General features: G+C 42.5%; 1 long non-coding RNA gene across 1 annotated transcript in view; it reads left to right on the top strand.

Moving 5' to 3' along the window:
• The window catches only part of LOC103662941, a 35,927-nt gene extending 11,618 nt beyond the window's left edge, over positions 1-24,309 (top strand). Inside the window, exons 2-4 of the long non-coding RNA XR_568604.2 lie at positions 4,919-4,978; positions 8,260-8,314; positions 24,261-24,309. This is a non-coding gene — a long non-coding RNA (uncharacterized LOC103662941). The remainder of the gene's footprint in view (positions 1-4,918; positions 4,979-8,259; positions 8,315-24,260) is intronic.
• Positions 24,310-25,373: the final 1,064 nt, after the last annotated feature.

Here is a 25,373-nt window from a genome sequence, read left to right as displayed (position 1 = left end):
ACAGACTAATAATGGAGGAGACCAAAATGTAAACAAACGATTGCCCTCCTGATAGGAGACATCCTATCAGAGAAGAAATAATTTTATGGGACTCCAGAAGAGCAACATACCCTGCTTAGAAAAGTTAAGGGATTAACACTGGTAAATCCTGCTTTGTTCATGTGGCTTAAAGTCCTTCATGGGGTTTTCAAAACCTTTCCAACCTGCCCTATTGTTCATTCACCTGTCCAGTCCACTCTCCTTTTACTCCCAGCAAGAAAGTTGTTAAATCTTTTCAGACTGAAACAGATGGCCCAAGTTATTGTCCCTGCCATTCTATTGGTTCCTGTCCTGAAGTGAGGCTGGGCATATTATCATCCTGCCATTGGACCCATTTGGTAAAATCTCAAAGTCCTTGCATGTGCTGTCACCATTGAAAAAATGACCAGATATCCTTTCCCTGCCTTTCACTTTGAGTCCTCCTGGTGAACACCCAACCCAGTCCCACTTCAACAAACCTCTTCAGATTGTTTCAGCTTAACCTCGTTACGGCTGAATCCCCAGGGCAGTTGTCTTCAAATTTTCTTGCATCTTGTAACAATTTTTGAAAAAATAACCTATGTGTACCCTACATGATTTAAACTGACATTGAGAAATATTCATCATATGTATAATTTCCAGCATGTTCTAGCATATTCTATGATGTCTACAGGCCCTGAATCTGTTTTTTTGTCAGAATCTTGGAGCTGCATACTTAATTCATTTAATTTATAGACAATATCTATCACATAAATTAGCAAACCCAGTTCTCATTGTCAAACCAACCACTGCAATCAGAATCACTTTCTGTCATAAAAAGTCTTACTTTTTTTTTTAATTTTATTTATTTATTTGACAGAGAGAGACAGCTAGTGAGAGAGGGAGCACAAGCAGGGGGAGTGGGAGAGGAAGAAGCAGGCTCCCAGCAGAAGAGCCTGACGCGGGGCTCGATCCCAGAACGCCGGGATCACGCCCTGAGCCAAAGGCAGATGCTCAACCGCTGTGCCACCCAGGCGCCCCTAAAAAGTCTTACTTTAATTTTCAGTTCAAATAAGCTCCATGTTAATGCTTACCCCTGTGACAACCATCTCACTTTTGAATTTAACTAGAAGGTGGATGGATGGATAGATGGCTAGATAAGCAAGCCCTCAGCTTGCCAGAGTTTATCTCTTGGATGAAGTAAGGGACAGCTTGCTCCTTTCAATATTTCCTGCTGGTACTCACAGAACTCCCCTCAGGAGCAAGGTATCCTGAAATTGTCCCCTTGTTTGATCCCCTGGGGCAATGTACATTCATAAGACTTAAGCTGGGCAAGAGGTTTGTCTTTCATTTGCAAGAAGGAAATTTAAAATAAGAGATGAGGGGGCACTTGGGTGGCTCAGTTGGTTAAGTGTCCAACTCTTGACATGGGCTCAGGTCATGATCTCAAGGTCATGAGATTGAGCCCCCATCAGGCTCCCTGCTCAGTAGGGAATCTGCTCCAGATTCTCAGATTCGCTCTCTCCCTCTCCCTCTGCCTCTCCCCACTGCTCACTTGCTCTCTCTCTCTCTCTCAAATAAATAAATAAATCTTAAAAAATAAAAAATAAAATAAAATAAGAGGTGAGAAGAATCAGTCAGTAGAACACGGACTTGACAGGCCAATTTTTAAAAAGGTCAGATTTTAATGAATTGACTGAAAGGTTGATTTCAGAAAAATTTTAGAAAAGAAAAAATTTCCGAAAACTTAAAAGGGGTCTTCAAGACATATTGGGAGTTGATCACGTGGTTCAAATTTAGAAAAGACAGTTGGAAATTGAAGATCTAGAAATTTATTCACTTAAAATTAATTTAAAGGCCCCATGGAAACTCACTGGTTCTTGTCCAGTGGGTGGCATTTCCTGGGTTATACGGCACCATCTTAAAGTCTCACAATGAGGCCCAAAGTCTAATTCTACACATGGACTTGGTTGCATTCGAGTATGGAGCGTGCCAGCTTTCTGATCCACATTTTGGTTTTCAGAAACCCTCTCATGGTTCTACACTCAGTCCTCTCATTTTCCTCTTGCCCGTTAACTGTGACTTATTTTCATCTTCATTCCTGAAAGGCGGTCTAAATTTCCTAAATGAAGAGATTGTGAAAACTTATTTTAGCTTCTCTTCTCCTCCCATCTGAAAAGAAAATCCTGGCTAGGACATCTCCTTCTTGGTTGAAAATTATCGGGGAAATCACCATGGAAATTTAAGGGTGGGTTGGTGAATGTAGAAACTCAATTTGGAGTCGGATGGTCTTACTTATGAATGATGGTCAAATAATTAAGAATCTGAAGTGACTTGCTGCCGCTGTGAAAAAGCTTGAGCAACTGCCCCTACCCCAACATGGACCACACCCCTCTGTGGTGGCAGGAATATTTATGGGGAAATATGCTTCATGTTCCAGAGTAATTTTCAGCCTCCCATTTTGTGAAGGTTTCCTACTAGATTTGCTAGAAAGTAGAAGATGCTGTATTTGCTAAGGTCTACGGTAGCGGGACATGTCCAGCCATCCGCTGAGTTCAGTTCAGTTCAGTCACATTTATTACACTCTGTGCACCTACTAAATTAGTGAAAGAGACAGGATGTCTATTCTCCAGGAGCTCAGATTATAGGTGAGGCTGAGTTTCACCTATAACTGAACCTCAGTTCAGTTATGATGGCCGCTACCCTATCCATCTTCTCAGGGACTGTAAAATTTCTGAAAACCTAAATGTGGTTTTCAAGAGACATTGGGAGTGGATCACTTGGTTCTGCTCTCTGGGTGTTGCCTGGTTCTTGCCAGGCTCTGCCCACCCTGAACTAGCATTGGACTTGACTTCTCCTTTCAAAAGCTAATCCCTCTGTGAAGAATGTCACGGTTGCCTCTTAGTATTGCTAAGTATTGCATGTTCCTTGCAAATTAATCTCTAAACTCATCTATCCTAATACGAGATACTATTTATTTACCATCCATAAACCAAATCCAGATTTTTCATCCCGCTCTATTATATATGATGAGCTAAGTGTTTTATGTGATTTCTGAAGCAATTTTTCTTCCCTGAGAGTTTGAGAGAGGCGGCTCTGGGACACAGTTCCAGAGCTTCTGGAATAAGCAGGTACTCCTGGGCCTAGATTTTGATATAGCGGCAGTCTCTTTGGTTTTCAGTGTGGGCCAGCTCATGAGAAGGTTGCTATCCTTCCAACTAGCAACACTTGGCTGTCTTTTGATGGAGAGGAAGCTTTAAGGAAGTGAAATCCTCTTATTTTGAGAACCTAATCAGGAACTGAATCAAAACACCATTTGGCAATACTTTCATGCATGATTCTCTAAGGCTAACAAGAAAGTTTCAAAGAAACAGGTGAATAATTTGTATTTTCCACCTAGATAAATTTTTAAAAAAACATACTGGATTCACAGTGCAAAGAGTAGAATACAAGTATTTAGGACCCTGGGTATCCCATAAAAAAAAAAAATTACTACCGAGGGCAGGAGGGGATATTTCTGCCTGGAAGGTCTGAAACATCAAATGAATGAGCCAGAACTTGGGCCTTCATTCTGGCTACCTTTTCTTCCCCCACAATGTATCAGATATTTCAGGGTAAATTTGATTTGGTTCAAGCAAAGTGGAAAAAGTCAGGGGGAAAGATATCTCCTGACAAAGATCTTAGCCTTCCACCAGATGAACAGTCTGAAAGCAAAAATGGGATTTTCCCTCATTTCTTAAGAATAAACATGTGTATCCACGGGAAGAAAAAAAAATGAAGCATCCTCTTACGCCAGCACAGCAGCTGAGACAGAGCCAGGTGCAAGCTTTGGCAACAAGACAAGCTTTCTTTCTCTCCTCCTTTACCTCTATCCCTTTCCCAAGCCTGCACCCCACCCTTCACCCAAACACTTATCCCCTTAAAAATCCCCCAAAACACTGGCTATGCTTAACGGCTAAAGGATAAGAGCAGATGTGCAATCTTCATACATTTTTGGTTTGGATCAAACGGACACTTCTGAACTCCCCTTTCTAAACCCCCCCATGACAATCCTTTGCTATCCGTCTCCCTCCTCCCCTTTCCTCTCTGAATCATGCTAATTAAAGTTCCACGGGTGAAGGCGACTTGAGCTGGCTCTCTCCAACTGTGTCATGCCCCTGCTTCCTAATTGGACATGCCAGCAGAAATCAGGGCAAAGCGACTTCTGCGGGAGCAGCTGCTGAGGCCGCTCTCCTGCCCCCATGCCCGTCAGCCCTCCTCCAAAGACGGTATTTCTTTCCCGTCACATCTTGGGCAATATTTCAGAAGCTTATTCATCCTGCCACTCACTTCCCCCACCCCTACACCTCTGCCCCCAAACAAGACATTGGGAGAGAAACATGAGATTTTATGTTATCCTAATTGAACAATAGCCCTTATTTCATCTCAAGGAAGATAAATGGGCTGTCCAACTTCACTCCTCACTTTATCTGTAATGAGGCTTCTCTCTCAACTGTTTACTAAAGTATTAAAAAGCGCTTTGCAGCACCTGCTGGTATATTCCATCAAAGAGAGTCAATGGAACAGATGAAGACATATGAGAAAGTTGGAGAGATATGATGCCTTTATGAAACTTCAGATTCCAGACCTATTAGAAAGAACTGCTTCCCCCTCTATGAATTCAGTGGCAAAAAAAAAAAAAAAAAAAAAAGGCCCTTTTCTTCTTGTCAGCAAAGTGGTTTCTATCAGGCAGGACAGCACTTGGCAGGTTTTTCCCAGGGTCAGACCAAGGTGGATAACTGGTTGCAGCCATTAATGTCCAGGTGGTAAGAAATTGCCTAAATTTCGAGATCCTAATAAGTCATTAGCATTCCTATACTGAATGCACTTTAGCGGACCCTTCTCTCACCCACAGTGATGAAACATGTCTGCTCTCGCTCAGGCTCTATCTCCGGCTGTTCTTTGAAGACATGGGCACTTTCAGACGTTGATTGCTGCAACGGTGAGCACACGGGAAAAGGAGCCCAGAGAACAGAGCCTGCTGGGGTTTTGACACTGGATGCTGTGTGACCTTACACGAGTAACTAAACTTCCCTGCCACATAATTTCTTCCCTTACAAAATAAAGAGGCAACATGTGCTACTGCTAAGTATCCTGGTACAGGTAATGAAAACCCATCTGTTTGATGTGCTGAGATTTTTAGGTAAGCAGGAAGTGTGGATATTTGATCACGTTACAGCCCCAGTCCTGTTCAAAGGCTGCATTCAACACTTTGGGGGCCTACTGTGCACGCACGTGAGGGGGGAGGAGGATAAGACATGGAAACCTACAAAGGGGAATAAAAGGCACAGCTGTATCAGTCAAGTTTCTACCCCTCCTCCAAGAGCCCACCCATGTCCCTTCCTGACTGCCTGCTCAAGTCTCTAAGGTAAACTGTTCCTCCCGTAGCAGATCAAGCCTCTGTCACCTTGTACTGTCATCTGCCTTCATAGTCTCCCTGCTAGACTGTTAGCTTCAGAAAGAAAGGACTGTGTCCTGTTCATTTTCTTGGCCGCAGTGTCTAACGTAGCTCCGGAAAGCTGGCAGGCGTGCAATGTTTGTGCATAAGTAAATGGACGGAGTGAATAAATAAGTATCAAATATAGACCCTAAGTTCTAAAAGAGAACTTTTGTGCTGTGGTGGGGAACGTCCTAGAATAGGAGCCAGAAGGCCAAGGTGCAATCCCCAACCTGTCATTCTGCAAAAGTCAGACTTTGGGCTCTCTGAGCCTCAGTGTCCACATCTGAAAAATAGGCACATGAACACTCAAGCAAAAGAAGGTTATTGTGGGCATTAAGTGAAATAACAGAGGGAAAGCACTACTAAATACAGTTTTACTCTCCTATCCTGTGACCCTTTTCCCTAAGCAGTTGGGACACAGCATCAGAGTTCAAAGGAGAGACCCAGGTGCAACAGTCGATTTCTAGGTTATCGAAGAAGTAAGAAATTGTAAACCACAGGTGCAGATGAATTCTCAGAGAGGAAGGGAAGAGAGAGAGGCTGGTCATAACACTCAAACACATTTTCACAATTACAGAGGGGGTGGTTAAAGAACTGGTTATTCTGACACTTGTTAAAATGATAAGGAAGACTATTCAGGACTCTTGTGATAGGTGTCAAGACTATCACAGTAGGGGAGAGCCTCAACTCTGAATACTGCAAAGGCAGCTGGGGATTCAGAGCCCAGGGGGTGGAGGGCCTGCTGGATGGAAAATTAATCAGAGGAGACATGGAGGATAGGGGGATTCTTGCTAAATGGACTAACAGGAGTCTTTCTATGACTGGACTAGGCAGGCCAAAGACAAGGTCCAAAGGCAAGGCCTACCGGAAAAGGGCGGTCCGAAGAGCCTCCTGAAGTTTGGTCAAGGAGAGGGTCTTTGCCAGTGGGGAAATCATGAGCTAAAGATAAGATTAAGGAAAGAGGACGTTGTGTCCTGGAGGCAAGCCAAGAACAGAATGGTGAAATCTATGGAATGTAATGACATGATCTGGGGAAAAGGAGACCAAGCTCAATCCATGAGTGTTTTGGCTCCAGGGTCTTATGTCTGGGTCATTATTTAAAACTTCTGTGTGGGTGATTATAAAAATCCTCCATGCATTTTCAACAGTCTATTTACCAAAAAATTAAAGACATACTTTATGGAGGAATAGAGAACTTATGAATATATCCTTCTGGAAATGGGCAGCTCAAAACCGCATGCGATTCTTTCCAAGCAAGACTAAACCTGAACAGTCAACAGTGGGGTTATAGCTTCCCTTGTTCCTCCACATCCTCTGGCCTCCCTCAGGTCTGGGGCACCCACATCTTGCTCCTGGCTCAGACGGGGCCTGTGGTTGACTAAAACAACCTTACTTTCCTTAAAAAAAAAAAATAAGCAAATCAGAGGTTAACAGTATAATTGCCCAATTAATTAATTTGAAACTAAGTTAAGGTTCAACTTAGGCATTGATTCTGATATGTCAGAACTTTTAAAAAGTACTGATTCATATATCCAACCTTTTAGTGACTCCTCCAGATTTTTGTCACCTAAAAATTTGATCGTCATGCCTTCTGTGTCTCTATGCCTTTAATTTTTTTAAGTTGAATAGCACTATACTAGAAACAGAAATCCAGTGAACTCTTCATTAATCCATCCACCTTTGTGCTATTTGTGTTTAACTGCTTAAAATTACTATAAACAAAAATGCACTAAATTGAGAGCTTCTTGAGGGCAAGAACTGGGTTCACTCATCTTTGTATTTCTGTTGTCTATCAGCCCATGGTCTGGCAGACAGTCGTCTCCCACCCCCATTTCTCTCCCTGTGTCATTCAGGAAGTCCTGCCCAGCTCTGACACCCAGGCCTGCTGGGTTTGCAATTTCCCATATTCTCTAATTCAGCAACCCACTTTTTTAGTAAAGCTGTCATTTGTTTCTGCCATGTTCATGCTTGCTCTGAGATGGACCACTTTCTCTTCTTGGTCTTCACAAAACGTCTGCTCCACAATCATACTAGCCTCCTGCCAAACTTTCAGGTAACCTAATACCTATAGATACAGAAAACTCAAAGATTTTTTTAAGAACTAATTACTTCTAAGCTTTATACAGTCGAGCCCAAGTTTTTCAGGGATTTCTTACTTCGTTTTACTTACTCGCCCAACAGCATTCCTCACAGCTACCTGCTCATCCTGCGCTTACCCGTGTCTGTAGAGAAGATGGCGGCCCGTGGGCAGTTAGACCAGGGCATGTGAAGGGAACAAATTGCATGGTGCCAACAGCACTGTCTCCTGCAGAGCCCTTAGTCCGTTCCTCGCAGCACTTCCCTGGGGTGAGGATGAGTGAGGACAATGATTTCCTGGCTCCTCTCACTCCCACTCTCAGATTCTGCCCCAGCACGTCTCCAGGCACTGCCTCATCCCCAGAGTCCACCCTCAGCTGCACACAGACACACTAAGTCTCATACTCCAAGCAGAGCTCGTACAGGGGAGCAGACATGGGCATTTTAGCCAACTCCCTGTCAGGCCTCTTTGGCCAGGTTCTTGTGGCCTTCCTTAGAATTTCAGGCCTATCCCTGAGGCAGGGAGTGACTTTTTCTGGACACAGTCTCTACCTCATTTCTCTTTTGGAAGTAGAAAAACCATGTTCCGGTTATCCATCGGGTACAATAAACCATCAAAACTGACCTTTATGCAGGAGTGCAATTCAGATGCAATTTTCTGCAGAGTTGCAATATATTCACACAGTAATTTAATTTCCATTTTTCAGGTATAAAAACTACTTCACTGCAAAGTCAATTGACCTATTCAAAATCACCTAATTGGTAAGTGGCCAAGTGACTGACTCTGGTCTGTTTGACTCCCGCTACCTTGTTCTTCCCATAACACTACCCACATTACCATTCATTCAACAAGTATTTATTGGGCCCTGATGATGACAGACCCGAGGCTGAGTGCCAGAATATACTGTGAACAAGGTATAGAGCTTCTAGTTAAGCAGGGGAGACATACAGTGAACAATTACTTGTAATTGCTTTATATGCTAAGAAGAACAACTACTATGTAGTTGTTAACAGTTTAGGCTCGGAACCAAATATCTGAGATTGAATTCATACTAGCTGTGTGATCTTAGGGAAGTTAACTAGCTTTTCTATGTCTTGATTTCTTTATCATAAAATGTGGATGACAATATTACTATCAATCTCATAGGCTTTGAGACTAAATGAATTTATACATATTAAGTGCTCATAATTTGTGCCCAATATATATTAGCTGTGATAACAGAGATCTCTGAAAGAAAGGGGATCTTAGCCTGGGGATGGTATGGGGCAGGGGCTGGTGAAGGTTGAGAAAAGTTTCCTCAAATATACGGAGTTTAATCCGAGGCCTGAAGGATGAGTAGGAGTAATGCTGGTAGGGCTGAGTGATGAGAGAGGGAGAGAGAGAGATAGTGGAGTGGGAAGAGCAGGGGTTGGGAGAGAGGAGAGCAAGCAAAGAGAACAGCACATGCATAGGATTCATCAGACAGTAACTAGCCAACAGTTGCCATATCTCATGATTGGCTCCATTCCCAGATCTTACTAAAATATTTGTCAGAGTAAATGGAAGGGAGTTTATCAGGGAGAGAAAATGTAAGGCTTTTAGCCCCTGCCCAATCAATCAATTCCTTTCTCTCTCTCTGTCTCCCTACCTATCTCAGCAACACATAATGGTGAGAGCACCGAACTCCAAAGGAAACACTGGGCTGCTGCTGTGGCTCGACCTCCTACACATGACTGGCCACTGCACCTCATCTCCGGGCCTCAGATTTCTTCTCTATAAAAAAGAGGCCACAACAATTCCTATGCCAAGTGCTATGGATTCACTTTAATATGATATTAAAATTGTGTGAACCCACTCAGGTTGAATTCCCAGCTTTCCATTGTGTGGCAGAGTAGGCTGCTAACCACTCTGACTCTCAGTTTCCTCATCTGTACAGTGAGATTGGGAAAATATCTTGATGAAATTGGTGCAGCCACTCTGGAAAACAATATGGAGGTTCCTTAAAAGTTAAAAATAGACCCAGCCTATGACCCAGCAATTGCACTACTAAGTATTTACCCAAAGAACATAAAAGTACTGATTCGAAGGGATACACGCACCCTGATACTTACAGCAGAATTATCAACAAAAACATATATATCAATATATATCATATCTTCTTTATCCGTTCATCAGTCGATGGACACTTGGGCTCTTTCCATAGTTTGGCTATTGTTGATATTTCAGAGTCATGAGATAAAGCCCCCAGTGGGGGCTCCCTGCACAGTGCAGAGTCAGTTTGAGACTCTCTCTCCCTGCCCCTCTGCCTGTCCCCACCACGCACTCTCCACTCTCCCTCTCTCTCTCTCTCTCAAATAAATAAATAAATAAATCAAAAGAAATTTGAAATGTAGTTTCATTATATATATATATAATGGAATATTACTCAGCCATAAAAAAGAATGAAATCTTGCTATTTGCAATGACATGGATGGAGCTAGGAACTAGAGAGTATTATACTAAGCAAAATAAGTCAGCCAGAGAAAGATAAATACCATACGATTTCATTCATATGTGGAATTTAAGAAATAAAACAAATGAGCCAAGGGGAAAAGAGAGAGAGAAACAAACCAGGAAACAGACTCTTACTATAGAGATCACACTGATGGTTACCAGGGGGGAGGTGGGAGGGGGGATGGGTGAAATAGGTGGTGGGGTTTAAGGAGTGCACTTGCTGAGATGAGCAAAAATACTGTGTAGGTTATACAGTGACGTGGCAAGATGGCAGAATAGGAAGCTCCAGACCTTGTTCCCCTATGAAGACTCTGACGTAAGGGCACCTGGGTGGCTCAGTCAGTTAAGGTTTGATTCAGGTCATGATCCTAGAGTCCCGGAGTCTGCTTCTCCCTCTCCTTCTGCCCCTTCCCCTGCTTGTGCTCTTTCTTTCTCTCTCTCTCTCCAATAAATAAATAAAATCTTAAAAAGAGAGGGAGAGAGAGAGAGAGAGAGAGACACTGACTTAACCACAACATGGTCAAAAGTTCTTTATAAGAACTCCAAAAATCAGTTTGGAAGTCATGGTACCCAAGGCAAGTTCAAAGCCAAGAACAGACACATTGAAATGAGCAAGGAAAGCTGTTTCATTTGAACCAAATCAGCAGGTGTAGTGATGATGAACTCACTCAACTTTTGTTTATCTGGGGAACTTCCTTGTACATGATGAGTTGCTTTCTCAAGAAGACAAAACGTCCTACAAAAATGACAGGAGGGGTACAGTCGGTTGAGCATCCGACTCTTGGTTTTGGCTCAGGTCGTGATCTCATGGGTCATGGAATCAAGCCTTTGTCAGGCTCTGTGCTCAGCGGGGAGTCTGCTTGAAGATTCTCCCCCTCTGACCCTCCCCCAGCTCGTGCTCTCTCTCTCTCAAGTAAATACATAAATCTTTTTTTAAAAAATGAAGGGGAGGGGCACCTGAGTGGCTCAGTTGGTTAAGCATCCAACTCTTGATTTCAGCTCAGGTCATGATCTCAGGGTCGTGAGATGGAACCCTTCGATGGGCTCTGTGCTGGGCATGGAGCCTGCTTAGAATTCTCTCTCTCCCTCTGCCCCTCTTCCCCATCCCCCCCAAAATGAAGGGGATATAAAGACTTTCCCAGAGAAACAAAAGCTGAAGGGATTCATCATCACTAGACTAGCTCTTGCAAGAATTGCTAAAGGGAGCCCTTCAAGTTGAAACAAAAGGAAGCTAGACAACAACACAAATGCGTAGGAAAATATAAAGCTATAAATCTCTCTGGTAAAGGTGAGTACACGGACAAAGAATATTATAATACCTTAATGGTGGGCCATAAATCACTTTTAATTCAGGGATGGAATTTAAAAGATAAAAGCATATAAATAACTATACCCATAAAACAATGTTAATTGATACAAATTATAAAAAGATGGTCAGTTTGCACTATCGTTGGTGATTCACTGTTCATTTGTCTTGTGTCGGAGATAAGGTGAGTTAATGCAGGTAAAGAACAGAGCAGCAGCAGCCAAGGCTCTATAAGGGACAAATGTTATGATGATGATAATTCTTTTGAAGGCTTCCCTGGGTGAAGTTCCCCTCTTCTTCCCTTTCATGACTCTGGTATAGGCTCTTTAGGAGGACTACCCATAATCTTGTGGTTGCATATGTCAAAGTCCCTAGTTTTTAGCCTACCCATGTCCCAAGATGCTCTGAATCATTCTGGTAACAAGAGAATAAGATATCTGAGCTATCTTTGCAGTTGGTCTGACCACTTGGCTATGGGAATAATTGACCTGGCAAATGCCATGGGTTACCTGGATGCTGACTGAGTTTTTACATGAAGCAATCAGTCTTTCTTAACCATGAAATTTAGAATCAAAGACCTCATCAGGGCTAGGTTAGGAGATTTCTTCATCCCCTCAATCAGCAAATGTATATCAAGAACCAGCTAAATGCTGGCACGAGGATGACAGTCCCTACCCTCAGGGGCTGTCAGTCTCCTGAAGGAGACAGACTTCTCACATGTCCCTCCCAGCGGAGCACAAGGGCCCCCGCAGCTCATGCGCGGGAGTGAGGGACACAGGCAGGGGCTGGTCAGCGAGCCCCCACCCCTCCCAGGCTCAGCACTGGGCTCATGTTTGTCCTTACATTCCCTCTCTAAGGTGATTCCCTTAAATAGGGAATAGACTTAAATAAATAAGATACAAATGAAGACCTCTCATGGGGATAAAAGAGTCCAGTTATGGAAGTGTCAGTAGGGGGACGGGGAGGAAGAGCCTAGACCTTGAAGTCAGAACTGTCTGGTGTACTGCTCACTTAATCTTTCCGTGCTCCAGTTCCCTCATCTGTAAAACGAGGCAGCACCAGGACAACTCTCACAGGCTTGTCAGGAGGTTACACGAGATACTATGAGAAAGCACCTCTAGCAAGCATTAACTGTTATTTTTATTATTGGGGTCTCTGCATGGTCCTTTATCGAAACTATAAATAATTTAAAATCATAAGGCTCTGGGGGTGCCCGGGTGGTTCAGTCGGTTAAGCATCTGACTTCAGCTCAGGTCATGATCTTGGGGTCCTGGGATTGAGCCCTGACTTAGGCTCTACACTCAGCAGGGAGTCTGCTCTCCCTCTGCCCCTCCCCTCTGCTCGTGCTCTCTCTGTCTCTCTCTCAAATAAATAGATAAACGGGGTGGCTCAGTCGTTAAGCATCTGCCTTTGGCTCAGGATGTGATCCTGGAGTCCTGGGATTGAGCCTGATATTGGGCTCCCTGCTCCGCTGGGAGCCTGCTTCTTCCTCTCCCACTCTCCCTGCTTGTGTTCCCTCTCTCGCTGGCTGTCTCTATCTCTGTCAAATAAATAAACAAAATCTTAAAAAAAAAAAAAAAAGCTTAAAAAAATAGTAAGGCTCTGGCTTCCCTTGGAGACATGTAGAGAATTTCTCATGCTAAAATGCAGAGCTGGCCAGTGCCTGTTTAAAGAGCCATGGCTCATTCCTTCCCCAGCGGCAGAACTGGGATCTTTTTATTTCTGATTCATGGGTGATTTGGGCCTAATTTTCTGGCCCTTATTATCCCCTGCAGTTGAAGACAAAGCTGCTCTCCCCACAGCCCCCAGCTCGGTGGCTTTATCCTTTCCTGGAGCAATGCTTATAAAAATAGCACCGCCACACCTTTCTGTTTCTGTCCAGATTTCCTTCCGGTACTGAAATTTTGCTTTATCAAATTGTGCTTGAAATAAGTAGGTATGCACTGGAACTTGGATATCCTGTAGCCATTTGATTGTTTTGGTAATGAAACCTGACCAACAAAGAACTTGTTAGACCACATTTAAAAATCAAGTCATACGAAGTGATGAGAAAACAATAAGATGACTGAAACAGACTATCTAGTATTTTATCTATCGTTGTTTTACAAAGGGTAACAGGAATAAATGGAAGATAGTAACTTTCAGAGAAAATCATACAGGTTAAAGAAAAATATAGGGCGAAAAGAAACGTTTAAGGATACATATTTCATATGTAAATATGAAATAATTATTAAAGTGTTTGATAAATACGTGAGGTAAAAGGAATTAAAACTGCATTGGAGAATTTAAGAATACTGGGGAAAAAAGAAAAATTTAAGAATATTGGAAAACTAGGTAAATAGATTTATAGAAATAAATTGTTTTATTAAAACAAAAACTTCCTATAAAAATAAATTGTTATTAAAGCAAAAACTTCCTACGTTAAATCCAATACCACCGAGGAATGACTTCTTTTCACAGAATTCCAGGAGGAAATAAATAACAAATATTTTTGAATTACAATTGCAGAAGATTATATTTCTATTTTGGATACAAGTATGATGTTTTCAAAATTAGGAAGATAGTCAAAGTTTGGATTACTCAGCTAAAAGACTGTGTAATATTTTTTAAATCTAAAATTAAGGGGGAGCATCTGGGTGGCTCAGTTGGTTAAGCATCTGCCTTCGGCTCAGGTCATGAACCCAGAGTCCTGGGATCGAGTCCTGCATCAGACTCCCTGCTCAACAGGGAGTCTGCTTCTTCCTTTCCCTCTTCCTCTGTGCACTCTCTCTTTCTCTCAAATAAATAAATCTTTAAAAAATAAAATAGAATAAAATCTAAATTAGGAATGAACTCTGAAAACAAGAAAAATGCATTAAAATAAATACTGGCTTAAGAAAAATCTCACTATGTTAAAATGGAACAATTAAAAAACAAAAAAAATATTTTAATAAAAATCAAGTAATAAATCTGAGAAGGCACTTAAAATTATATCAAGTCCATCACATTATCTAAATAGTGCTCTAACCTTTCAGAAATAATAGAACCAGAAAATTTGATAAATTGGACTTCATCAAAATTAAGAATTTCTGCTCTTTATAAGAACTGTTAAGAGAATGAAAAGACAAGATACAGACTGACAGGAAATATTTACATAGTAGATCTGATGGAAGACTTATATCCAGACTACATAAAGTACTTTTTTTTTTTTTAAGATTTTATTTTCAGTAATCTCTACACCCAACAAGGGGCTTGAACTCACAACCCTGAGATCAAGAGCCACATGTTCCACTGCCTGAGCCAGCCAAGCACCTTTTTAAAGTACTTTCAAAACAAAAATAAGAAAACAAACATCCTAATTTAAAAATGACAAAAGATTTAAACAGACATTTTACAAAAAGATATACAAATGGCAAACACAGGAAAAGATGCCCATCATCATGAGTCACCGGGAAAACGCAAACTATAACCACAATGTAATACTACTACGTATCTACCAGAATGTCCAAAATTAAAAAGACTGACCAGACCAACTATCGGTGAGGATGTGGAAGAACTGGAACCCTCATCTACTGCTGGTGGGAATGTAGAATATTGCAACCCCTCTGGAAAGGAGTCTGGCAGTTTCTTTAAAAGTGAAATGTACTCATACCATACGACCCAGCCATTTTATTCCTAGGTATTTACTCAAGATAAATTAAAGTATATACCCATATGCAGATATGTATGTAAATGTTCATAGTAGCTCTATTTGTTTTTTCAGAAGATTTTATTAGTTTATTTGAGAAAGAGAGAGAGCATGAGCAGGGGAAAGGGGCAGAGGGAGAAGCAGACCCCCCCCCCCGAAGCAGGGAGCCTGACTTGGGGCTCAATCCCAGGACTCTGGGACCATGACCCAAGCCAAAGGCAGACACAACCGACTGAGCCACTCAGGTGCCCCAGTAACTTTATTTATAATAATCTGAAACTGGAAACAACCAGATGTCTATCAACAGACAATGTGACCGATTGTGGTGTAGCCACAAATGGGATACTAGTCACCAATAAAAAGAATGAACTACTGATAAAACAACATGAATAATATGCTGAGAAAGAACTCAGATTTTAAAAAGAGCATATAATGTGTGATTCCACTTATGTAAAACTCTAGGAAGTCCGAAATAATCTTTAGTGACAGAAAGCAGATGAGGTCACCTGGGGGTGGGGAACAGGGCGTGTGGAAGGGCCAGTCATGGAAAGGGGGGCTTCCAGAGAGAAAGCTTTTTGCAGGTGATGACCCTGATTGTGGTGATGGATATGACAAAATTATCAAATTGCACACTGTAACCACGTGCAGTTTATGTCCCTTCTACCTCAATAAGGCTGGTCTCTAAAAAGAAAAATTATCAGAGGGTTTATACTATTTCTGTTGGAGAATGGGCTTCACTATGTTTTCCTTAATACTCAACATTTTTGCCTAATACATAATGTACTATGTACCCTAAGCGGAAATCAACCACTCCCCTTTTTCTCTTCTTGCTGTGCTGATATTGCCCTCGGTAGTTAGCAACCAGACTGGGAGAGATCCACTCCCACTCTCAGAATACATCTCAACAGCTGCCCGTGGGTGGAGACCACTTGAGCCCTTGAGCAACTGCTCAGACAGCTGAGGGAAGCTGGAGGCCGGGGGTGGTGCAGGAGTTAGGGAGCGTGGGGGCGAGGAGAGGGGCACACACCTGCCACAGGATCCTGGGCCAAAACTCAGCCCCCACTTGTGGTCAGTTAGGGATGACTTACGTAGCACACTAAGGAGCCCGAAACCCATCTTTGATAGCGTTTCAGCTTCTCTTTCGGGTCTGATTGACCTCTTGGACTTTATAACCTTTTGGGGGGAAGCCCGTTGTATTTATGTCTGCCCTTCTCTAAAACTTGCTCACAGACAAGGGCTGGTTAGCAAGCCTGTCCCTTTGTTCCTTCAAGNCAGGGAAAGAGGATCTTTGACCTCTGTTTCTTCGCACTGTAAACAAAGACCTTCTTGGCTGCCAGTAAGCTCAAAGTGCTCATTAAGCAAGAAGTTTTCTGGCCAGTGGTTGAAATGACATCATGCTTCCTCCTGGAATCCAACCAGAGATAAAAATCAGGTCATTCAATTTACAACGAGAAAATGCTCCCTTCTCCTGCCAGCATTCAGGGGTTGCTGACTTTTAAAGAGATCAAGGAAGAGAAGAGCCTATTTGAACTCAGGCTTTGAGAATGTCTCCTGAACTACCTGCGCTTAATTCCTGATAATATGCAAAAGTTTTCCACTCTAAATTGCCTGGTGTCAGAGAGCAGAGGGTGCTCTTCACTGATCTTTTCAGAGTTTTCAAATTGAGTGTTGAACCGGACTCCGCAGTGGGCAAGTGGGTTTCATTAGCTGATAATGGGACAATCCTTCAGGGCTCTCTAACAAAGTACAGTGGGAGGCAGAAATTCATTATTTTCATCTTTTTACATCATTGATCACAATTTCACATGGGGAAGAGGAATATATTGTGATCTTAAAGAAATCCAATCAGATTCCTTTAAGATTAATCCAAAAAAAGCAAAATTTTCAGAGGATGCTGATAGATGTCCTGTGATATTTCTTTAGTTTTTAGACCATTATGAAGATCTTATTGGCTTTATTCAACTTATGAATCAAATTGCACCCAATCTAGCAGATAGAAATTCAAAATGGTATATGCATCCCCATGTGTATTTTGGCATTACTTGCAACAGCAAAGATACGAAAGCAGCCCAAGTTTCCACTGATAGTTGAATGGATAAGGAAGATGTGGTATCCATATATAACATAATATTACTTAGCCATAAAAAAGAAGTTTGTTTGGGCAAAAACTGATTTGAATTGGGCAGCACCAAACCAGAAGTGGTTAGGAGTACTCCACAGATGGGAGCTTGGGGAAAGACTTTTATAGAGAAGAGGCAGAAGCCAAGAGAAGGAATTATTTGATTGGCTATAACTTAAGCAGTTGCATTATTTGGGAAAGCCTAGTTGGCTCTTTGTGATTGGTTGTCTTTAGTTTTGTATTCTTAGGCTTGAAGCATTGCAGGCTTAGGTTTTGGTTTGTTTACATGGGCCAATAAAGTGTTAGAACCTTGTCTAGGGGCACCTGGGTGGCTCGGTCGGTTAAGCGTCTGCCTTTGGCTCAGGTCATGATCCCAGGGTCCTGGCATGGAACCCCGCGTCAGGCTCCCTGCTGGAGGGGGTCTGCTTCTCCCTCTCCCTCTGCCCCTCATCCCTGTTTGTGTTCTCTCTAATAAATAAATAAAATCCAAAAAAAAAAAAAGAAGAAGAAGAAGAAGACCCTCAGTCTAATGGCCTCCTTGTTTAACTAGAGTTAATCATTAACTCTACTACCATTGCAAGTGATGTTGGAGTTTAATTCCATAAGGAAACTGCAAGAAGCATTATAAAATACACATGTCAGAATTATACCACCCAAGGAGGGTCAAGCTTGGGTGTTTACACACCACTTCCTATCAGTCGTTTACTAAGGACTATTCCTGTGTAGTATTAATTCTCCAGGACGTCCGGCCTGCTAAATGGCAGTTTGCCTCAGTTCTGGAGAAAGTTCTCAGGCATGAAGAGACAGATACAGGCAGTTGGAAATCTCGGAGTTCACTGCCATGGTAGAATCCAAGGTCTTGGGCAGGGCACACAAGGACTTTTTCTTATTTTTTTTTAAAGCATTTCCACTTATCAAAAGAAATAATTTCATCCTCAAGGTAATAGAAAACAAGATAAATGCACCAACTTCCTCATAAAACAAAGGAGCTTTTATTCTATGGCAAAATATCCAGATTTGAATCTCTTCATCAAAGGAATTTTCCTCGAGATTAGTCAGATTCAAAGTATTCAGAGCACAATACAGTTGATTTTCTAAAAGAAACATCTATTCCCAAACCACTGAGGATTTTCATGTAGTGCATTTGCCATCAGAAGTAAATTCAACTACATAAGATGGTAGATGATCTTTTTGTACCATGAATGGAAATTTTCGATCAAATATTTCATTATCAGCTTTTACAGAGTATATTTAGAATTTCCCATAATTAAAAAAAAAGACCTTTAGAAAGTATTGTCCCAAATTACTTTTTAAAATTATTAATATAGTGTGGCTTTTTAAAAAATCTAATAAATATCATTCGTCTTAAAAAAGGGCGTCTGGATACTACTTCTACTTTTATAAAAAGAAACCTCCTATCTTCTGATTGGTAGAAAATGCCCTTCTGAGCCTGTGGGAACCGTACTGTGGTCCAGCTGAGCTGTGCTACTCTGAGGCTTTTGGAAAATCCACAATGAAGCCAACTGGCAACGTAACCTGTCCCATGGACCCAGAGAGTTAGCAAAACAAAACAACAACAACAAAAAAAACCACTCAAGTGACATGAAAACAATATAATAAATACTTAAATCCTTGCCCAGTATGTTTTTGTTTGTTTCCTTAACACCAGATTGTCTGGTTCAAACACCAGGCCTCCAGCCTATAGCGAGGAAATGAGATTTCTTTACAGTTCTGCCCAAATTACAAGGGCACACATGAACGGCCACCCCACCCCCACAGACGCACAGACATAGACACATAGACACACAGAAGCAGGAAGTCAGCCCTTCCCCTGAAGTCCCTCCCCTCTCTCCCAGGTATTCCTAAAAGGGGGTCCCACGTGGTCCATGAAACACTCTATCAGCTATATCACCACAGCAGCCACCACAAGCGTTTCCTGCTTGAATCCCACACTATTTCCTGTGAACAGCTGTCCTCTGACCTCCACTCTCTTCCCAAGTCTCACAGAGACTTGCTGGAAAATACTTATTTCTATTTCTTTCAACCAAAGAGACCACTTGGGAAGGAGATCTCAACCGTCCATCCAGCTTTCTTCCTCCTTCACTTCCCCCTCTCCCTTCTTCCCCTCCTCATCCTCTTCTTCTCTTCTTATCCAATTGCCTGTTCACTGCTCTGTACCCTTCATCAAAGTTGTAGCCTCCTTAAAGGCTCATTGTTACCCTATTCCAGACAGAGCGTTTGATATGTCGTGGGTATTCAAAACCTGGTTTTTGAATCATGGTAATAGCTGTACTTACTGTATACTGTATACCCTAAGAGATGATTACTGTTTTATGCCCATTTTAGAGATCAGAAGATTAAGGTGCAGAAAAGTTACGTTACTAGCCCAAGATCACACAGGTAGTAACAGTCAACCCAGAAGTCAAGTCTGTACAATCTGGCTCCAGGGACCATGCTGTCCATCATTGGGTCCAAGGCCTTACCATGGTTACCAGAAATAAGGCAGGAAGGAGATGGAACACAGCCCCTGTTCTTCAGTAGCTTACAGAATTATTTTCAGTCTTCCCTGTGGTTTTTCATGTTTTAGGTGATACCCATTTGGTACTTTATCTTATACAGTCACATCTGATATCTCTTATATTCCTCTCCTATATTGTTCTATTTATCCTATAAATGTCTCATCTCCCCGATCATATTGGAAGCCCTTTGAGGGCAGGGACTGAGACTTATACTTCTTATCAGTATCCTTCCTTTGATCAAGATACTTTTATTTGCAAATAAGAAAAAAACCAACTAAAACTGGCTTACACCATCAAGGGATTTTGTTGATTCATAGCACTGAAGACCCACAGGTAGGTCTGACTTCAAGTAAGTCTTGATTCAAGACAACAATGTCACCAAGGTCCCTGTGTCTTTCCTTTCCTCATGTCAGCCTTTTTCTTAAAGATGAATTTTACAGTGGTCCCAAATATCTGCCAGTAGCAACTAGGACTTCTTGCTTCCTTAGTTAGTTGTAGCAGAGAAGAGAAAAGTATTTGTTTTAAACGCCCTAGAAAATTCTTGTCATTTAATGTACAGGGACATGCCCAGTAAAGACTGAATTAATCATAGGGGTGTGTGTGTGTGTGTGTGTGTGTGTGTGTGTGTGTGTGTGTGTGTGAGAGAGAGAGAGAGAGAGAGAGAGAGAGAGAGAGAGAGAGATGAGCTAACTAGTGTAGCCCAGGTCTCCCACTGGCTCGCAAAGAATGCACTCCCAGAATCATACAGGGTGTCCAAACCACACGGGGGGGGGGGGGGGGCTGTTGAGAAGAGAAAGGAAGGGCACGGAGCCATGGCACCTCTCTCCTTTGCTCTTTACTTGAAAGGGACTTTGAAAGTCGATCAATACGACCTCTCCTGTGATTGCTTCTACTTCCTTTTCTTTGACAAGTCGGCATTTAGAATGCGGATATCTGATTCTAGGTGATGGTGGCAGATCTACCCCCTGGTCCAAGTTCACTTGGAACAAACCTAATCTCTTTTCTTCAAAACAACACTTTCCATATTTGAAGACCACTGTTCTGCTTTCCTTCAGCTGTTCCACGTGGCAGAGTTTTATGTTCCTTCCACACCTGCTCGCTCTGCTCCTTAAGAAGCCCTTGTGCTGGGAACACTGGAGCCTCCATCGGAAAGAGCTTCGTCTGCCCTCCCCGCCCCCAGCTCTGGGCCCTGCTCCTGCTGGACGCAGGGAAAGTTCTTTCTCACTGCTGTGGCCCATGAGGTTCTCCCCGGGGTTGTTGCTATACCGACTAAAACATGTCAGGGCTGGCAAGTGTCAAGCTTTCAGAAGCCTATCTGTGGCTATTTTCCCTCTAACTCATTTTTTTGCTCTCTGGAGGAAAGGGAAAATGTGACCACAATTCTGTCTTTAGTTGGTGTCTGGAATGAACAGAAATGCCTAGCTGTTAGAGAGAGGCTCCGAGGAAAGAAACCCATTTGTGGCTTTAGGAGCCACCTGCAGAGGACATGAGGGTAAACACACACTCCTTAGGTTCATAAGCCAAGCCAGGTCCTCAGTTTTTCTCAAAACTGCTTCCCTCGCACGAGCTTTCCCCTGGTTGCCGTCAGAGAGACAGGGGGCAAGTGAACATACAGATGTGAGCGAAGAGTAGTGCAGGGAAAGCAACAGGTCGCCTGGAGGGGGTGGACAGCTGTGTTTTGTGCCCGGGGCCACAGATTCTGCTGCTGGATGCTGAAATTCTTCTGGATTCCAAAGTGGGCAAGAAGGGAGAATGGGGCCTTTATGAGATGAAAGGAGATAGCCGAGGAGGTTTGTTTTATTTGAAGCATCCTCATTCCTTCCTTGCTTTTTAAAAACTGACATATAACTGTTGAAGACAAGAGCCAGGTTGTAGCTTCAAAACTGGGTGACAGCAGGCAGAATTCCTCCCATTTTTACAGCCTGGAAAGCAGTGGAATATATAGCCTTGCTACTTGGTCCAAACCTAATCTGCTTACACTGGCTTTTCGAAGGGGACACCAGAGAATAGTGTACCAGTCAGCCCGCCGCGTAGGACTCAGAGGACTCATAACCCAAATTGTTCCATCTTGAAGCAAATGATGACAGGCTCTGGATGGAGTCCTGCTGTCTGGGAAGGACTAGTGCCCAAACTTAGGCCCCTCTCTCACTGAAGAGTAGAAAACTGGATGGATTTCTGGATTTAGGGTTGATTCCTTCTCATCAGCTCCACCTTACTTTGTTAAGATCCCCCTCCTCCTTCACTCACCGTTCTAGAAACTCCTTTTTCTCTCTGCCTTTGATTCTATTTAGCATCTTGGCATTTGAACCATCTTTTCTAATGACTTCTCTTTACAAAACCTATAAACTCACTGACAGGAAGGGGCTAATAGTTATTGAGCACAGACCAGGCACAGGGCTTGGTACTGTTACCTCCATTGTCTGTCTTTAACAACACCTCTGTGAGATATGTCCTGTAATCCTGATTTCACAGAAGAGGAAATTTTAAGTTGTTCACAGGATTTTTACCCAGTCCTCAGGGCCTTTCTCTCCACTCTACCAGCAGAATGATCTCATATTCTTAATATTCTCTTCAGCATGTCTTAGGTATGGAGTAATACTCACGCATTGTTTATTAACTACACATTTACCATGCCCATTTGAAAATTCTGAGTTGTGGTTAAGAGTCTTTATACATGGAAGAGGGTAAGAAATAATCTTTGTAACATCTAAGCATGTCTTAGAACTCATTTCACGTTATTTACTTGCCTATGTAAGTTTTTGTTTGTACCCATGAGTTCTACCAACTTAGTCTATTTCCGATACCGTAGAGGAAGATAACAAACCTGGACGACTTCCATCCCTGATCCCCGCATTTTCTTATGCCTTTATTCTAGTTGTTCCTGGGAGTGATAGAAATGGCTCTCAACTATCCTACGCTAAAGATGAAGGAAGGACAGTAACTTCACCACGATGCCAACAAACTACAACAGACTCTGTGTGTGTGTGTGTGTGTGTGTGTGTGTGTGTGTGCATGCTTATGTAGCTACAATTCAGAAAGCAGTTACTATCGGCCATGCAGGGGTCTTCACCTTGCCCTTTACCTGTGAGGTAGGTCCTATTGCCCGATGTAACCGTCGTAGAACCTGATGCTCAGAAGATTTTCATTTATTTAAGGTCCCATAGCTAGGAAGAGGCCATGCTGACTCAGACCCAGGCCTGCCTGGCTTCAAAGGCATGTCTTAACTGCTGTTTATATGGCTACCTCATTTCCCACAAGTAGTGGTCATCCATCCCTTCAGATGAAAGACATTGAGAAGAGTCAAAGATAAAGCAAAATATAACAAATAGAAGAGGTTGACAGATAGCATATTTAAAACTAAGAGCGTAGGAAAACATTTCCCCTGTGTAAAAATATAAAATTACTTTCTGAATATTAAGCCTTATACAAATAGTTTTGTGAAACCAGTGACTGATAGAAAACACATTAACATGGAGAACAGGCAGCAGGTTGATAATCTGCATTTTAAAGAGGCACTTTTTTTGACAGATCAGACTGTTTTATAAATTTTTAAGAAATGTTAATAGGTGTCTGACACGAACGATTAAAGGGGAACTATTTAGGATTGCAAAATGAATTAAAGCTTTAAAATGTCTCTACACAATTATGAGTAGAAGCAAAACTGCTAAAATTGGAATAATGAATTGGGAAATTGCCACTTCAAAAAAGAAAAAGAAAGATCTGACAGCTCTCCCTCTGCAAATAAAACACTCTTAAGTGGGATGAGCCTGGAAGGTGTGGAGTTTTAACTTTAACACAAGGCATTGATAGAAAATGGAGCCCCAGCCTTCTAACAGGCACCATGGTTTGTGCAAAGGATCAGGGACAGCATCTTGACCTGCTACCATGGCCTCCTCTTTCCCCTTCTCTTTCTCTTCTCCTGGCTCCTCAGCCTTTCTCTTCCCTCTAGAAGTACACTTTCTGTTGAGAGCATTCACTGCTTTTCACAGGCACGATGACGCCATCATATACATAATACTGTTTTCCAAAATTGCCACCTCATAAATGAAGTGCTTTTGGAATCATAGTTCTCCACGGAAAAGTACTCGTGCTGGTACTTTATAACAACTTCATTCTTCAGAGAACATGAAGTGAGCTTGGGAAAATGGTTTTAACACTCGGTGTCTCTTCTCTTCATTTTCTTCATCTGTAGCTAATTGTACAAGGTAGAAACATCGCTGACACCAGGAATTTCATTCTGGAATCTAGAACAGGATAAAAAAAAAAAAAAAACCCAACCCCCAACACTCCGTGTTTCTTAGGAAAACATCTTAGAATCGTTCACTCTCTCCTTTGGAAGGAATACTGGAGTTCATCCACAACTCTGAACTCCTGAGGAGGAGCAAAAATGGCAGCTATTCACTAAATGTCACTATTTTTCTTTCCCTGAGTGGTTATTTTTCATGGAGATGAATTTAATAAAATAATTGATAGAAAAAGAAACTGAGGTACTCACAGGACCCATAGTCTTAAGGAGCCTTTGGGAACTGAAGAGTTTTGGATTTCGTTCTAGTAAAAGCAGCGTGGCAGTGACGGGGAGAGTGAAAACTCTCCCAACTGATGACTTCTTGTTGTCCTTTCCCAGACACGTCTCTGAAGATAGACCTTGTCTGATTTTGGGCGGAGAGTTTGACAAAGTGTGGCCCGTCTGTAGACTATGAAGTCATTAAACATGAAGATATGGAGCAATCGTTTTCACGTCTTTTTAAAGCAGCTCCGTGCACCCCACTCAAAATCTCACGTAGAACCCTAAATGCTAGCGGAAATTAAAGGGAACAGCTCTGGTGCAATCCAAGTGGGGGACCTGGGACACTGTCCATGCATTCTCTGGGGTGCTGTGAACTAGACACGTCCATATTCCCAAGAGCTCTCTCCGGCGATTTGACAAGCATATGATACATCATAGTGTTAACGGTTATCTATGGAAAGTGAGATGAAAGGTGATTTTATTTATTTCATTTTTTTCTCTATATCTTTTCTTTAAATTTTCACAAAATGTATTTTTATTTAAAAAATAACACTTAATTTTCAAAAACACATGTATAAGGAAACAGAAAAGTATAGAACTCAGGTTTTTGACTCTTCATGGGGGACAAGGAAGTGACAAAATAAAGGTCTCATTTTTTTTTCAGTATTCTTTTTTTTTTTTTAAGATTTTATTTATTTATTTGACAGAGAGAGAGACAGCCAGCGAGAGAGGGAACACAAGCAGGGGGGAGTGGGAGAGGAAGAAGCAGGCTCCCAGCGGAGGAGCCTGATGTGGGGCTCGATCCCACAACGCCGGGATCACGACCCGAGCCGAAGGCAGACGCTTAATGACTGCGCCACTCAGGCGCCCCTAAAGGTCTCGTTTTGATCACTTCTGAGCCACTTGAGAACGAGGAATGCTCGAGAGAGACGCTGGGTCTTCCCGTGTTCAAAGGCTCACGCGTTCTCCTCCTGCGCCTGCCGGTGCCAGGGGCAAACAGACGGCGTCACGCGGGCTCTGGCCTGGATGCGGCGCGACGGCCGGTCGCTGTCCTGCTCTTCAGCAGCCACGCGTCAGTCTGCCTTCACGCTGCCGACTCCGGAGCTTTTGTTCCCTAGCCTGACAGGCACCGACGCTGGCCACGCTGGGGACGGGGGTGTGAACCGCCTGCAGCGTTTCCCACCCGAACCTACCCTTTCTTTTGTGAAGACGCCACCTCTGACTGTGCCA

This window comes from Ursus maritimus, unplaced genomic scaffold (genome assembly GCF_017311325.1).
Source record: "Ursus maritimus isolate PB19 unplaced genomic scaffold, ASM1731132v1 scaffold_12, whole genome shotgun sequence".
NCBI lineage: Eukaryota > Metazoa > Chordata > Mammalia > Carnivora > Ursidae > Ursus > Ursus maritimus.
This window is presented reverse-complemented; position numbering and strand designations above follow the sequence as displayed.